General features: G+C 36.4%; 1 protein-coding gene across 3 annotated transcripts in view; it reads left to right on the top strand.

Annotated features, from left to right (window-relative positions):
* Positions 1-16,479, top strand: part of LOC150088637 (sprouty-related, EVH1 domain-containing protein 2-like) — a 408,094-nt gene that overhangs the window by 297,730 nt on the left and 93,885 nt on the right. The window lies entirely within an intron of this gene.

Here is a 16,479-nt window from a genome sequence, read left to right as displayed (position 1 = left end):
ATGTTCATTGAACATTTCTTTTTTGTTTCAATCAAATTCAGCTCACATAGTTGTGAGTGCTGCATAAGAAGTTAGGGAAATTCTGACTTGCATAAAATTCGACTTAAGTAGAGTTCCACGAAACGCAACCCTTATGTAAGTTGGGAAGTGGCTGTACTATATAGTATACTATATGATTAGTAGTTATAGTATATAGTCAACTATAAATAGGAGTATATAGTTTTTACTGCTAACGTTAACTATTAACATTAAGTTTATAGTTAACTAGGAGTATAATTTTAGTAGTAATAACTACTAACATTAACTGGTTAACAGTTACCTGCTAACTATTGCTGGTTAATTTTAGTATTAATAGCTACTCACATTAACTAACAGCAGATAGGAGGAGTATTTGCTGGATTGTTAACAGTAGTTAGTAGTAATAATAGTTGACATTTTAATTATTGTTGCTGGAAGAGTTAGTAGTAATAGTATTCATTGACTGTTATTACTACTAACAACTCTTCCAGCATTGGATTTCTTACTCCAAAGTTGAAGTAAGAAGTCCATTGTTACACATCAGCATGTTACAACGATGCTCTCATAATTATGGCTAAGGGTTTGCTTATTTCCTTTGCTGCCTCCTTTAATATAACTGGATAGATCCCATCCACCCCAGGTGTCTTTCTTATGTTTTAACTTCAACAATTTCTCCTCCACTTTGCTCTCAGTTATTACAAAATCATTTAGCTCCCTGTTAGTTTTATAAGCTTCTCTTCTCCACTTCTTTACAGAATTACTCATGTGAATGTAGATGCAAAATACTCATTCAGTTTGGCAGCTATCTGAGCAGGATCATCTACAGTCAAACCATCGATATCAAGCGGATCAATGTGGTTCACCCCCTTCCTTTTAGAGTTTATATAATTAAAGTCCTTGCTGTTTTTCTTTGCATCCTTTGCCAAAGATTTCTCGTAATCTGCTTTTGCTTGCCTAACTTCATTTGTCACTTGATTACAGACTTGCTTATATCTACCATAGGCTTCTGTGTTGCCTGATAATTTATATGCATCCCATGCATTTTTATTCTCTGTCACGAGTCTCATTAGTTCATCTAACATCCATTTGGGCCTAAACCTTGAACAGTAGTTCTTAGTTCGCATGAAAGGACTTTGTAGAATTCCTTGAATGCTTTCCATTTTGAATATGCTGTTGTTAACATCATCAGTTGGTCCCACTGTATAGTCACCTTTTATGAAACCCTTCCCTTTACACCTGATGGTAATTACATCTATGAGTAATTCCCACATCAGCACGCTGTGATCACTGCCACCTAAGGTTCCTTTATCTGTAAATTCTTAATGCATGAATGATCACTGCTGATAATCAGATGAAGAGTATTACTGCCTCTGGTTGCCCCCTGAACATGCTGCTGTAGAAAACAGTCATCGAATAAATCCACAAAAATCTTGCTAGTGTGTGACTGACCAACCCACAAGTTCCAGTCAATATCTGGAAAGTTAAAATCCCTCATAAGACATTATGAATTACTGGCCCACTCTTTGTCTGTATAGTTCATTGTACTCATCAGAGTCATTAAGCTTATTACAAACTCCTACCCTCATTTTTGTTTTTCCAGTGCTTATTTCACACCAAACTGATTCATAATTGCACTGTTCATCTAGGCCAACTGGATGCACTTCCTTAGATTTTAGTTTCTTAACTAACAGCATAACCCCTCATCCCTTCCAACCCTGTCTATCCTTTCTATACACAGTACTCCCCAAATTCCAATTCTTCACTGCTTATATCCATGTAACACCATGTCTCTGATATCCCAACAATATCTGCCTTTGATGTCTTGACCAGCACTTCAAATTCATTCAATTTATTTACTATACAGGCAACCCCCATATAACACGGTACTTCTACAACATGGTTTCACTCTAACACAATTGATTAAGTGGGACAATCCTTGTACTTAGTTACCGACAATCCTTGCACTTAGTTCTTACTCTAGTTACCCTAATGCAGCCCATGTATTTACTTGTTTCACGATGACTCCCAGCAACTTGCTTTCCAGGCTGCTGCTCATTCCAGTAGAAGCAGTGCAAGAGTCATGTTCACCTCTGCCTGTGGCTACTATTAGTCTGTGAATTCTCCCCCCCCCCCAAGCTAGCAGTTTTCCAACTCACCTAACACTGTCTCAATAACATCAGCAAATATTCTTGCACCCTTTCTATTTAAGTGTATTCCATGCTTATAGAAGCAATCTCTCCTATTAACAAGCACAGACCATGCTGCCGAGGAAAATTCTATCCCATGAGCCTTGCACAATCTCTCCAGTGCTGAATTGATTGACAAGGCTCTCATCATATACTCCCGCCTATTGTGTCTGGGCAGAATTGCAGATGATTTCAAATTTAGCCCTAACTTGTGACTTTTTTTTTAATATTGACCTGTACTTGTTAATTAAATCCTTAGATCTCCTACACTTAATGTCAATCGTGCCAATGTGTACAACAATATCACCTTTTGTGTCCTTAAAAGATATCTGCTCTTCAACGTCATCAACTTTTGCCCCTGGCAGACGTTTGAAATTAAACACTTCTAATGTTTTTAAATTGGAAAATGGAGAGGATAAGATATTGATATTTCTATTTTATGTTAAATGGTTTTTTTTTTTTTTTTTTGCTGGTTTCAGCAGAATTTAATAGAAAGTGCGTAATATTGTATGTTTTAAAATTTTTAATTTTTTTATTAAAACTTAAAAAAACATACACAATAAGTACTGAAAATATGAAATATTGGCACTGTACCAAATCATTTGCCTTTTCTGGTGGTAATGAAAATTAATTCTAAAAACTGAAAATATACATGTCAAGTGACCTGCCACAGTGTTTGCTACAATTTTGGTGCTGCCACTTTCAGGTTAAGAGTTCCCTTTGATCAGCTTTCTTCCTAAATTATTATTAAAGAGTGGTAAATAAAAAGATTAAAATGTATAAGAAATGCCAAAAATTCTTAAAAACAACTTTTTATATACCTCAATCTTTGCTGTTGTGCTTGTATTTACTGTTACCAAATATATTTTTATTTTGAAAACTAATTCATAGCAGCTGCTCAGACTAAGCAGGTAATATCATACATCATTTTATCAATTGACTTCATTGCAAGCTGTATATAATTCTAATACTAAGTACATATTTCTATATAACGATCCACTAAGATGAGAAAAATGAGAAAAATGGTCTTTATATTGGAAGGACGTTATATAGATCACTCAAAATCAGCAACAACACAAGCAAAAGCTTCTCTATATTTATTTATTTTATAGAACATATGGATGACATCTTCAATCACAGTATATGAGTACATATCAAAGAATAATAGGAAATAAGGAAATAATATGGTAATTCAAGTAGTAGTAGGTGTAAAGTAATGATCATAATATATATACAGGGTGATTATGCACTTTAATTATAACAGGTTTTCCATCTGGTTATATCAGGTTTTCACCTGAAGCCATTGCAGCTGGCTTCAAATGAAAAAAAAAACGTTAATTTTAGAAAGATGAGATTTGGAATGGACACTGTCACTGCATGCAGAAATGGAAAGTGTGGGAAAAAAAACAAAGTCTGAAAAAAATTGACACTGTGTTAAACTGGTAGAGGACTGTTTAGATGAACTGCTATGGAGATTGGAGATGTTTGACATTGTAGCAATTTCTGTCCAGGTATAGGCTGGAAGCACAGTATGACATGGTCATCTGTTTCTTGAGCATATCACGAGGAATATTATCAGTATGTCTTGTGATGCTTTACTTCAAATCATCCAGGTTGGATATGTCCCAAACAGCCAAAAGGAATTAGCATTAGTAGAGGCATGTGATGCAAGAAAGCAAGCTTATGCAGCATCAGCCAAAAAAAAAAAAAAAAACCGTCCCGTGTCACCCCTCCATTCATTACAAATGCCTGTCCAGCTCAGCCTTAAATTTATTTAGCCTATCAACTTCCACAACAAAAGATGGAAGTCTGTTCCACCAATCAACTACCCACTGGCTAAAGGCAAATTTCTGCACATCTATTCTACAACTGTCTTTCCTCAATCTGAATCTGTGCCCTCCTTAGGTTCTTAATCTGAGAAAGAGGAAGAATCCCATCAGCATTCAGTTTGCTCAGCCCATTCAAGGCCTTATATACCTCATTCAGATCACCTCGCAGGTGGCTACTCTCCAGGCGCTGCAATTTGCAGAACTTAAGCCTTTCTTGGTACGAGCACCTCTTTGTTTCCCTTCTTTGTACTCGTTCTAGCAACTCTACATACTTCCTAAAATGAGGCTTCCAGACCTGTACACGGTACTCTACGTGTGGCCTGACCATTGCCTTGTATAATGGGATAATCAAATTCCTGTCCCTTCTAGCAAAATTACTATATATCATTGACAAGACTCCATGACCTGTCTCCACTGCTCAGCAAATTTCATATCTGATTGCACAATTTCCTCCAGGTCTTTTCCACTTCCCTGAGTGTAGTACCACACAGTTGGTACATTTCTCTTGGGTTATTGCTACCCATATGCAGTACTTTGCATTTGTCAATGTTAAACTTCAGTTGCCACTTCCCAGCCCATTTTCCCAACTTATCTATATCCAGTTGGAGTAGCATACTGCCTTTACTGTTGTTAACAACACTCCCAACCTTTGTATCATCTGCAAACTTGGACATTAAACCTGATATACCTTCATCAATATCATAGATAAATATACAAAACAACGACCTGAACACTAGGGAACTTCACGAATAACATTTGTCCACAAAGAGCAGTGTCCATTGATTACCACTCTCAGTTGTCTCCCACTCAACCAACTCTTTATCCATTGTAGCAACTTACCCTTAATGCCATACCTCTAAAATTTGTACAGTATTCTTCCATGTGCAACAGTATCAGAAGCTTTCCTGAAATCCAAGTATATGATATCAAAATTATTTTTGGCATTCAGTTCCTTTGTGACCACATCATAGTTAGTATCCAATCAAATTGGTCAGGCAAGACCTTCCTTTAAAAAACCCATGCTGTCTTGACTATTACTGCATTCTTGTCTAGATGATCCTGCAATGCCTCTTTAACCAGTGATTCGATTGTTTTCCCTGGAACACATTAAAATAACAGGTGTATATTTACTTGTCACTAGGGCTTGCAAACCGGTTTTATAAAACTGGTTAAATCGGTTTTCATATTGAGTTGTTAAAACCGAAACCGAGCTTCTAAAACCGGATTCGAATATTTTCTTAGTTAGCCCTCGAATATAGATTTTTGTTACGCACATTTTATTTTGTTTGTTCGTTTGTCTGGATCGTTCAACTGCTTTATGTTTTAAACATGTTTTTTATTTTATTTTATGTTTAGGTACGAATCTCATGGGCAAGGGGCCCAAATCTAAGATAAAAAGGGGTACCTCTTTATCTTCCCACCTGTACATGGTACGATGCAGGTGTACTCATTTACGACTGAGTGAGTCGGAGCGATAGCGTAAAAGAAAATGCTCAACATTTCTCCTTTCCATTTATCTTGTTCGCCAGGCAAATTATGGAATGCGCCTTATTGATGGTTACCCACTAGAAACAGATTCGCTGAATATTGCATCAAATTTCAATCGTAGAAAGTTTCTTGCTTCTTTATTCCTATTAAATTTGCGATCAAATTTTCTCCAAAAAGCAGCTTCACCAAATTTAGCTTTTATGTAATTTTGAAAATTACAATAGATTTAATCGGGGAAAAAACAATTGCAAGTAAATAAATAAAAAATTTCTTTCGTGAAAATTTTGAAACTTGCCTCGTTTAGACTTCATTCAGTGCTTGCGGGAGTGACGCATAGTATTGTGCCTTTGTTATCTTCAATATTTTAATTTAAAATTGTCGGTGATATAAATTCCTACTAAATAATATTTATTACTCTTAATATGTCTAAGATGAAATCAAATGTATGGAATTATTTTACTCGAAAAAGGAAAGATGAAGCACAATGTTCGACATGTCAGAAGATAATGAAGTCTTCTGGAGGATCTACATCATCTTTGATGTTGCATTTAAAGAAAATGCATCAGATTGACATTAAACAAGATAACAGTGAACCTCCCGTAAAAATGGTAAGAACATTAGAAAACTTTATCGTTAAAAAATCTATGGAAGAAGAGATTTCAAAATTAGCCGCTTTAGATGGCTTTTCTTTTAATTCAATCGCCAAGAGTGAGTTTATACAATCAAGCCTTCACCTTCAGAGAAATAAATACGATAAATTACCACCAGCTTCAGTGAATGGAATTAAAATATGGTTCTGAATTATTATAAAACTAAGAAAGAAGAACTCATTCAGCATTTCAAAAATTCATTGGTTTTGGGTGCGGTATTCATTGATTCTAGACAAATATATGTCTATACAAAATAAAATGTATATGGATATAAATGTGCATTCAAAAGACAATCATTGGTCGTTAGGTCTTATTGAGATTAATGGTTCACTTGATAGCAGAAGAACTGAGCAAATTGTGAATGGACACTTGAAGGAATTTGGTTTGAACTTGGATGAGGATATTGTTGCCTGCACCACCGATGGATCAGCAATGATAATTAAGTTTGGCAAGCACATTTCGCCTAATCATCAACAATGTATAGTCCATCGTATACATCTGTCAGTTATAGATGTACTTTATGAAAAAGCAATCAATTATGGTGCCACAGTCTCTGAGTCTCCCAAAGACAATGAAGAAAATGAAAATAATGAAGAAAGTAGTGATGATGAAGAAGTTGAAGAAAGACAGCAAGGCATGCTTTATCAAACCGACTTCACAGATGAGCTCATTTATTTCTTCAATCCAATGGCCAATATTGCACAATCTATTAACAAAGTCAGAAAAATTTGCAAGCTTTTTCGAAAATCGCCTACCAAAAATGACATATTACAAAATTTTGTTAAAACAAAATTTAATGGGAAAGAATCCCAAAAAAAAAGAAAAAAAAACTTATATTAGATTGCAAGACTAGATGGGATAGCACATTCTATATGATTGAGAGGTTTTTGAAATTGAAAAATTGCATTCCAAATGCTCTGTGCAGTACTGTCAACTGAAACTGGGTCTGACGATGACTGGAAAACACTTGAATTGCTATGTGAAACTTTGCGACCAACTGAAATGATTCCTCAGAAGATAGACTTACTTAAAGCAGAGTCTTCAATAGAATTTCTGCTTGCTAAGCTTGATACACAGAAAACCCACTTGCTTTAAAGTTTCACCAAAGCCTTTTGCAGCGTTACAATGCAAGACGAAATTGCCAAACTGTGGCTTTGCTGAGCTATCTACACAACCCCAAAAAGTTTAGGAAATAAGATTCAGGTTCAAGAACTTTTGATTTTTCAAGTAAGCAAGTTTTGAAAAAGCATGTTGCAAAACATTCCGAAGGAGTCTTAGCGTTGAATGAAGAAACTGAAAATAAACTAACTGTTCTTTTAGAAGAAAACAAAGACTCGTCTAGTTCCGATGTTGGAGATACACTCATGCGAGAGTATGATAGTGTAATAAAGAGATTAACTGAAGAGCCTCCAAAATATCCGAGTTAATTGGAAATCAGCAAAGAATTTAAAATTTTGGAGGCAACTAGCAGTAGAAGTGAAAAGCTGGAGAAAGTTTATAGAGCACTGCTGACCATTCAACCAACAAGCGTCCAATCTGAGAGAGTGTTTTCGATCACTGGTCTCTTTAACACAAAAATAAGGTCAAGTCTATCAGGAAAAATGCTTAATATACTGTGTTTTTTAAAGGATCATTTTCAGAAAAAAGCTGAGCAATAAATAGTAAAGTAATTTCCCCAAGCTGTTTTTTTTTTCACATTATATTTATTTATTTATTTATTATTATTATTATAGGGCTTATTATTTTTTGTTTACTATACGAGAAGATAGTTTTTATTCAAAGGATTTGAATACAATTTATAATTTTGTATAATCTCAAGCTGGTTACTTTTTTGGAGTATTTTAATTTTTTTATTTTTTTTACTATAAGAGGTGATAGATTTTGTTTAAAAGATTTGATTACGATTTGTCCAATCTACCCAAGATAAAATAAATACCTGTGTTATAAGCATTTAATTATTTTCCCTAAGTCTGAGAAAATCGGTTTTAAGAGTAAACTTCGGTTAAACTCGGTTTTGAAATTTCTCGGTTTTATGCAAGCCCTACTTGTCACCTTTTGAACACCCTTTATGAATTGGTGATACATTTGCACAACTCCAGTCCATGGAGGCTCTCATAATTATGACTAAGGGTTTGCTTACTTCTTTTGCTGCCTCCTTTAATATAACTGGATAGATTCTGTCCACCCCAAGTGCCTTTTTTATATTTAACTTCAATTTCTCCTCCACTTTTCTCTCAGTTATTACAAAATCACTTAGCTGCTTGTTACAGTTTGATAAACTTCTGACACTCCCCTCCCATTGAATAACTCATGTGTGAATGTAGATGCAAAATATTCATTCAGTTTATCAGCTACCCTAGCATGATCATCAATAGTCAACCCATCTGTGTTAAGTGATCCAATCTGATTTAGCCCTTTCCTTCTAGAGTTTATATAAGAAAAGAACTCTTCGCTATTTTTCTTTGCATCCTTTGCCGAGGATTTCTCATAAACTGCCTTCACCTGCCTAACCTCCTTTGTGTCTTGATTACAGACTAGTTTATATCTGCCATAGGCTTCTGTGTCACCTGATAATTTATATGCATCCAATACATTTTTCTTCTTTGCCACGAGACTCATTAGTTCATCTGACATCCATTTAGGCCTAAACCTTGAACCGTATTTCTTAGTTGGAATTAAAACCCTAGTAGCCTCCAGAATTAAGTTTCTGGAGGCTTCCCATTTAGAATTCAACATTGGTAACATCATCAGTTGGTCCCACTGTACAGAATTTAAAAACTGTCTGAGAACCCTGTAGTCACCTTTATGAAAGCGAAATACCTTACCTTTAGCCTTGATCGTAGTTAAATCTTTAAGTAATTCCCACATCAGTACATTGTGATCACTGTCACCCAGTGGTTCCTTTATCTGCAAATTCTTAATGCATGAATAATCACTGCTGATAATCAGATCAAGAGTATTACTCCTTCTGGTTGCCTCTTGAACATTTGCTGTAGAAAACAGTCATTCAATAAATCCATAAGTCGTGCTGGTGTGTGAGTGACCAACCACAAGTTCCAGTCAATATCTGGAAAGTTAAAATCCCCCATTATAAGACATTCTGATTTACTGGCCTACTCTATTTCTCTGCACAATTGCTCATTATACTCATCAGATTCATTAGGCTTATAACACCACCTACTCTCATTTTTCCTTTCCCAGTACCAATGTCTCACCAAACAGACTCAACATTGCATTGTCCACCAACATCAATTGGATGCACTCCTTAGATTGTGTTTCTTAACTAACAGCATAACCCCTCCTCCTTTCCTGTCCTGTCTATCCTTCCTTTTACACATTGTACTCCCCAAATTCCAATTCTGCACTGCTTATGTCTGTGTGACACCACATCTCTGATATCTCAACAGTATCTGCCTTTGATGTCTTGACTAGCCCTTCAAGCTGCTCAAATTTATTAACTATACTCTTAGCATTGGTGTACATGCACCTGTTTCTACTCTTAGTTACCCTAACACAGCCCATGTATTTATTTGTTCCACTGTGACTTCCAGCAGTCCTGGTAATCTCCATTGCCTTGCTTTCCAGGCTACTGCTCCTAATAGAAGCAGTGCAAGAGTCACTTTTGCCTCTGCCTGCGGCCACTGTTAACCTTTTAGTCTGTGCATCCCCCGAAGTTAAGTTTTTCGACCCACCTAACACTGCCTTGATAGCATCAGCAGATATTCTTGCACCCTTTCTATTTAAGTGTACTCCATCCCTGTAGAAGCAGTCTTTCCCCTGACAACAAGCACATACCAGGCTGAAAAAAAAATTCTACCCCCTTGAGCCTTGCTCAGTCTCTCCAGGGCAGAATTAACCGACAAGGCTCTCATCATATACTCCCTCCTATCGTGTCTGGGCAGAATTGCAGACACTTTCACATTTAACCCTAACTAAACCCTTATATGCATTAAGGTATAGTTGGCCAAATGTTCCTAAACTGGCAGGAAATGATGTGGTCATCATCAAATTTATAACAGAGCACTAAATTATTGGCTGATTATTGTGGAGAGCAGCCTCATCTCCTGCAGTTTTTTTAATTCCCTTTGCCATCTTGTCAGTTCTTGATACTGAATTGTTGCTTACTGGGATTGATAGCTATGTCACTAGCATTAGGGCCAATCATTGTTTTAATGATCTCTGTCTTGATCAGCCTTTCCCACGTTGTGGTTTTCCATATTTAGCACAGTCGTAGCTCTATATAAGACACCCCCCCCCCCAGGGAATGAGAAAAATTATTGTTGTATCGGAAGAACGTTATATAGATCATCCATAAAATCAGCAACAGCACAAGTAAAAGCTTGAACATTTAATGTACTTCTACTAATACAATATTTATAATATGCACTACAGTATTAAACAAGAAAATTATAATTGTAATTTTTTTTCATTGATTGTAGAGTGCTGTAAGGTTATAGTTAAATTGTAAATTTCACTACCTGATAGGTATATAGGCTATATATCAGTACCTAACAAGAAAATTGTTTCATACTTTAAAATAATCTGTCAAAACACACTGTTTCAATGGTAGAGCATGTTTTAAAAGAGAATTATGTAGATGTGCGATAGCAGTTAATTCACTTTTGCAGTTAGGCTGCACTTTAAAAAATCAATGTAGAAGTTGTGGTCCTTGATGAGCATCTTTCACTGAAACTTCTTGTTCAACCACAGTATGTTCCTCTTCATTCGCACATATCCAGAAACATTCAATGTCATCATCCTCTTCTGCATAATCTTTGAGGTTTTCCTGTAAGTTTAGACGATGACGCACATGCTCAAATATTTCTTCCCTATTATTGGACTGTTCTTTGCAATTAATAGAGGAAGAAGCATGTGAAACTTCACATATTGCATCATTCAAGGCAGTAAATTCAGCATGTTTGAAGCAGTTGGTGCTCACTTTTTCATCAACTTCATCACATGCTGAAACACATAAATACATTGCCTGCAGGATTTTGATTTCGCATTGAATTTTGATTTCAAGACAGCACAATTTTGTTTAATAGTATTCTTCAGTAGTTTTTCTTAAAACGCTGGATTACACCTTGATCGAGTGGCTGAAGAACTGACATCATATTTGGTGGTAGGTACTTGACAGTGATTGCACATGGGTTGTTTACTTGACAATGAGGGGTGTAGTTATCCACAAACAACAATTTTTTTTTTTTTTTTTTTTATTCTTCTCACTCATGCTGCGATCTAAGTCTCATTGATTCTTTGTAGATTTGTGATGTCATCCATGCCTTTTGGTTTTGCTCCATATGTAGTCAGTAATGCCTTTAAAGCATCAAAGCTTCTGGGCTTTCCCAATGATTAAAAGAGGATGCTTCTCTGTGACAGACATGTTTGCTGCTAGGAGAACAGTAATCTGTTGTTTGGATTTTTTTGTGCCGCTACATTTCTTGCCTTTAAATGTGTTTTATCCAGTAGCAATTTAAAAAAAAAAAAAAAAAGTCTAGTTTCATCAGCATTGAAGATGTCATTGTGGTCGTATGTCAGAAAACCATTTTTTAAACGATTTTCCTTCCATTCATTTGTAGCTTCAATGTCCACAGCTGCACTTTTGCCACACACTTTTTTTGAAAGATGGGCCATAATGAGTCTTAAATTTCTCAAACCATCCAACTGAACTTTTAAATTATTCAGTATCCATTCGATGTGCAAACAATTCAGCGTAACGTTTAAATTACCATCTATGGTAATGTTTTTTACATGCATCATCATTAGCCATTCCAAAAGTACCTTTTCAAGATCTGGATACTTTGTAGATTTGTCACCTTTTGTGACAATTCAAGCACAAAAGGTGCTAATACTGCACCTTTTGTGCTTGAATCCTACCCAGTGCAGCAAATTTCTCCAAACTTTCAGTCTTTTTTTTTAACAGTACTCTGTTGGCATTCCTAACAGTACTCTGTTCCCTACTTAAGAACAGAGTACTGTTAGGAATGCCAGACTGTTTGATAATGCCAGTCTTAGGATGCACACCATTATCCACAGCTTGCAAAATCCTAATTTTTATCTGCAATTGGCAAAACTATTTACTTTCTTGGAGCCATACCAATTAACATACACTTAACTTCTAGTCAATGTTCATTTCATTATCACAGTGCCAGAAAAGATTGTGGGAAATCTTAACAAATGATTTCTCACGGTCAGGCTGTAAGCTCATCAATTACTTCAATATATTTGAAGTGTTCTGTCATTTTTAAACATGACTATTGTAATATAGAAGTAAAAAATCAGATTAAGAAATAGAAATTTATAGCATTATAGAGAAATCCTTTTATTTTCAGTGTTTTTATACTGAATGTAAAATAGCATTAAATTGGCCAGGACCAGCCACATAGGATGTTGTGTTGGGATGTTAAAAAGAGGGTTGCTATAAAGAGCTTTGACCTTTGACAGTATTTGTGAAATTTTGTAAGAGGCAGTACTACCTTTAGCAACTTCATTGTAATGTTTTTTTTTTAAACAGGTTCATTAACAGTTTTTTTTTTTTTCCTTCTTTTTCCTCAAATATCTCCTTCAAATCATAAAAATAGTAGTGGCAAATGATGCAAGAAAGCAAGTTTATAAAGCATCAGCCAAAAACATTTCCCCTATCTGTCCCCTCCAATAATTTGTGTAATTCTTCCTTGAATTGATTCATATTATCAACCTCCACAACTGTCCTTTGGCTGAAGGCAATGGTCAGGCCACAAATTTTTACACTTCTATTCTGCAACCATCCTTCCTCAATTTGAATTTATTTCCCCTCATGTGCATAGTCTGACGAAGAATCCCATCAGTATCGAGTTTGCTCAATCCATTCAAAGCCTTAAACACCTCAATCAGATCACCTCACACGTGCCTAGTCTTTGATGCTGCACTTTGCAGAACTGCATCCTTTCTTGGTAAGAGCATCCCTTTGTTCCCCTCACCATTCTCTTTGCCCTTCTCTATAGCCATTTCAGCAGCTCTACATCCTTCCTAAAATGAGGCCTCCAGACCTCTGTGCAGTACTCAAGACCTCTATGCAGTACTCAAGATGTTTCTTGACCATTGCCTTATACAATGGAATAATCACTTCCTTATCCCTGCTGGCAGAATTCCTGTATATATATGTCATTAACAAAACCCCATGTGTTGTCCTGGCAGCCTCTCTGCACGGCTCAGAAAACTTCATATCTGACTGAACAATTACCCCCAAGTCTTTTTCATTTTCCACTACCATGAGTGTAGTACTACACAGTTAGTATGTTACTCTAGGATTACTGATACCCATATATATGCAGCACCTTGCATATGTCAATGTTAAATTTCAATTGCCATTTCTCAGCCCATCTGCTTAATTTTTATAGATCTTGTTGCAGCAGCATAACTTCATTATTATTATTATCAGCTATACTGTGCAAGGAAGCCCAAGGCTTATGCTGCACCAGCCAAAGTGTGTGTGTGTGTGTGTGTGTGTGTGTGTGTGTGTGTGTGTGTGTGTGTGTGTGTGTGTGTGTGTGTGTGTGTGTGTGTGTCAGAAATAAAGGAGTCACCAAGAAAGAGAAGAATGGTGATATCCAGCTCAGGACCCTGGGTGTGCCAAGCCCATACTCCCCAGATGTGACCCCTGGGGTTGCTGTCTTTAACTATCCTGCCAACCTTTCATCATCTGCAAACTTACATTAAGCTTGATATACTTTTATCAGTATCATTAATAAATAGAGAAAACAATGATGAGCCCAGCACCGAACCCTGTTGACCTCCACTAATAACATTAGTCCATGAAGAGCAGTTTTATGTGCAACAGTATCAAAAGTTTTCCTGAAATCCAAGTATATGATATCAAAATTATTTTTTGCATCCATTTCCTTTGTCACTAAATCATAATATCCAATCAACTTGGTCAGACAAGATCTCTTAACTCACGTCTGAGTGACACCATGTCTCTGCATTTCCTACAATGGTTTGATAAATCATCAGTAGGACACCATCGGCTTTCCTGGCCCTCTATTTACACTGCTTAGAAACTTCATATCTGCTCATACCATAACTCCCACATCCATTTCTTCCTCTATTGTTTTTAATTCATCCCAATGAAGTTGCAAGTTATTTTGGGATTGCTATTCCCCAAGTGCATAGCAATCCAAGTCCATGAAGAGCAGTGTCCATTGATTACCACTCTTTGCCTTCTCCCACTCAACCACCCTTTTACCCATTGTAGCAACTTACCTTTAATACCATACTGCTCCAATTTGTACAGTAGTCTTCCATGCGCAACAGTGTCAAAAGCTTTCCTGAAATCCAAGTACAGTCGATTCCAGTTATTTGGGACACATAGGGAGTAGTGCATTTTGGCTCGATTAAGCGGCTGCCCCAATTATGCGAAGTTTAATGTAAATAGTTAAAAATACAATGGACCCCCACTTTACGATTGATTTTCTGGACGATAAAATCATATTACAATGGACTCACCATAGTAAAGTACCGTTCACTATACGATATATAGTAAGCACTGGTCAGACGCCTCTGCGGGCAGGAGCAGCAGTGCTTAGCACATGCTTCTTGATTAGACCGGGGTTCAAACCTGTGACCACCAAATATGGAGGATGTGGAAAGGTCAGGGAATGACCACTGCATATCCCCGAGCAATATGGCCTTAGTTGCTAATGCTCCTTAAAAAAACCCAAATAACAGTAAGCACTGATCATTGTGATCATGTTTGTGAATTGAATTTTAATTCTATTAAACAGCAATTCTAATCAGAAAAAATAGGAGGAATATTATCCACAGTCTATAAAAGTAAAGATATATCAAGCACAAATTTACACTTACCAATTACCTTACCAATTAAAAAATTAAATCATACGTGAAAATCGGAAGAATATTTTCTACGGGCTCCTGCCCACGGAGGCGTCTGACCAGTGCTTAATTGTATTTAATTCAAAATAAAAATAAATTTACGTTTACGTGCATAGCTCAATTAATACGTACTGTAATATGTACATACTAACTAGTTGATATTTCTCTTCACTAACATTTTAGTGGGGGTTAAAATTTAAGAATCCCATCAGCATTGAGCATGCTCAATGCTGATGGGATTCTTCCTCTAGCTCAGAAAAATCACCTGAGAGGGCATAAATTCAAATTGAGGAAAGACAGATGTAGGATAGACGTGCGGAAATTTGCCTTTAGCCAGCGGGTGGTTGGTTGGTGGAACAGACTTCCATCCCTTGTGGTGGAGGTTGATAGCCTAAATAAGTTTTAAGGCTCAGCTGGACAGATATTTTGAATGAACAGAGGGGTGAAGTGGAAGTGGGTTTTTTTTTTTTTTTTTTTGGCTTATGCTGCATAAGCTTGCTTTCTTGCATCAAATGCCTCTACTAATGCTAAAAACAATAAAAATGATAAGTAATCAATAACAAAGAACATGGGACACACACACACAAATCTCAAGTAATGTGATAATCGCAAGTGAGAATGGAGTAACAAAATTGTTTTTTATATGATTGAAGATTTCGTGGAAGTGAAAACACATTTCACCATAACGTGAAAACCCACAGAATTCCAGCTATCAGATTATTGTAAATTCAATAGGGTCGAGTTTACCATCCGTTTATAATAGATTGTACTAACAGAAAAGCCCAATAAACAGGAGACTGCTAATTGTTTTATGGTTGTGACCTCCAGAAATCAGACCAAACCACGTAGTATGGTCGGAGAGAATTGTATGGATTGGAATTGTAGAATTGAAACTCAAGTGCTGCAGTTTCCTGCCCCATTAAATGTCATGTTGTCCCAATTAAGCGAAGTAAACCCTGGCTATTTTCTCAATTGGGTTCTGTTCTTTAAGATTTGTCCCAAATAAATGGCTGCCCTGATTAACTGGTGACCCAACTAACTGGAATCAACTGTATATGATATCAAAATTATTGTTTGCATCCAGTTCCTTTGTAACCACATCATAGTATAAAATCAAATTTGTCAGACAAGGCTTTCCCTTAACAAACCCATGCGTCTGAATTACTACTGCAGTCTTGTCTAGATGATCCTGCAATGCATCTTTAACCAGTGACTCCATTATTTTCCACAGAACAGTTAAACTAACTGGTCTGTAATTACTTGTCACCCTTAGAGCACCTTTGTGAATTGGGGATACATTTGCACATCTCCAATTCGTGGGGACTTCCTTTGCTGCCTCCTTTAATATAGCTGGATAGATCCCATCCATCCTAGGTGCCTTTCTTATGTTTAACTTCAACAATTTCTCCTTGCATATGTCAAGGATCTCCACATATT

This window comes from Mastigoproctus giganteus, chromosome 3 (assembly GCF_048544385.1).
Source record: "Mastigoproctus giganteus isolate SK-2022 chromosome 3, ASM4854438v1, whole genome shotgun sequence".
NCBI classification, from domain to species: domain Eukaryota; kingdom Metazoa; phylum Arthropoda; class Arachnida; order Uropygi; family Thelyphonidae; genus Mastigoproctus; species Mastigoproctus giganteus.
Note: the sequence above shows the minus strand (reverse complement) of the source record. Positions and strands in the feature narration are given on the sequence as shown.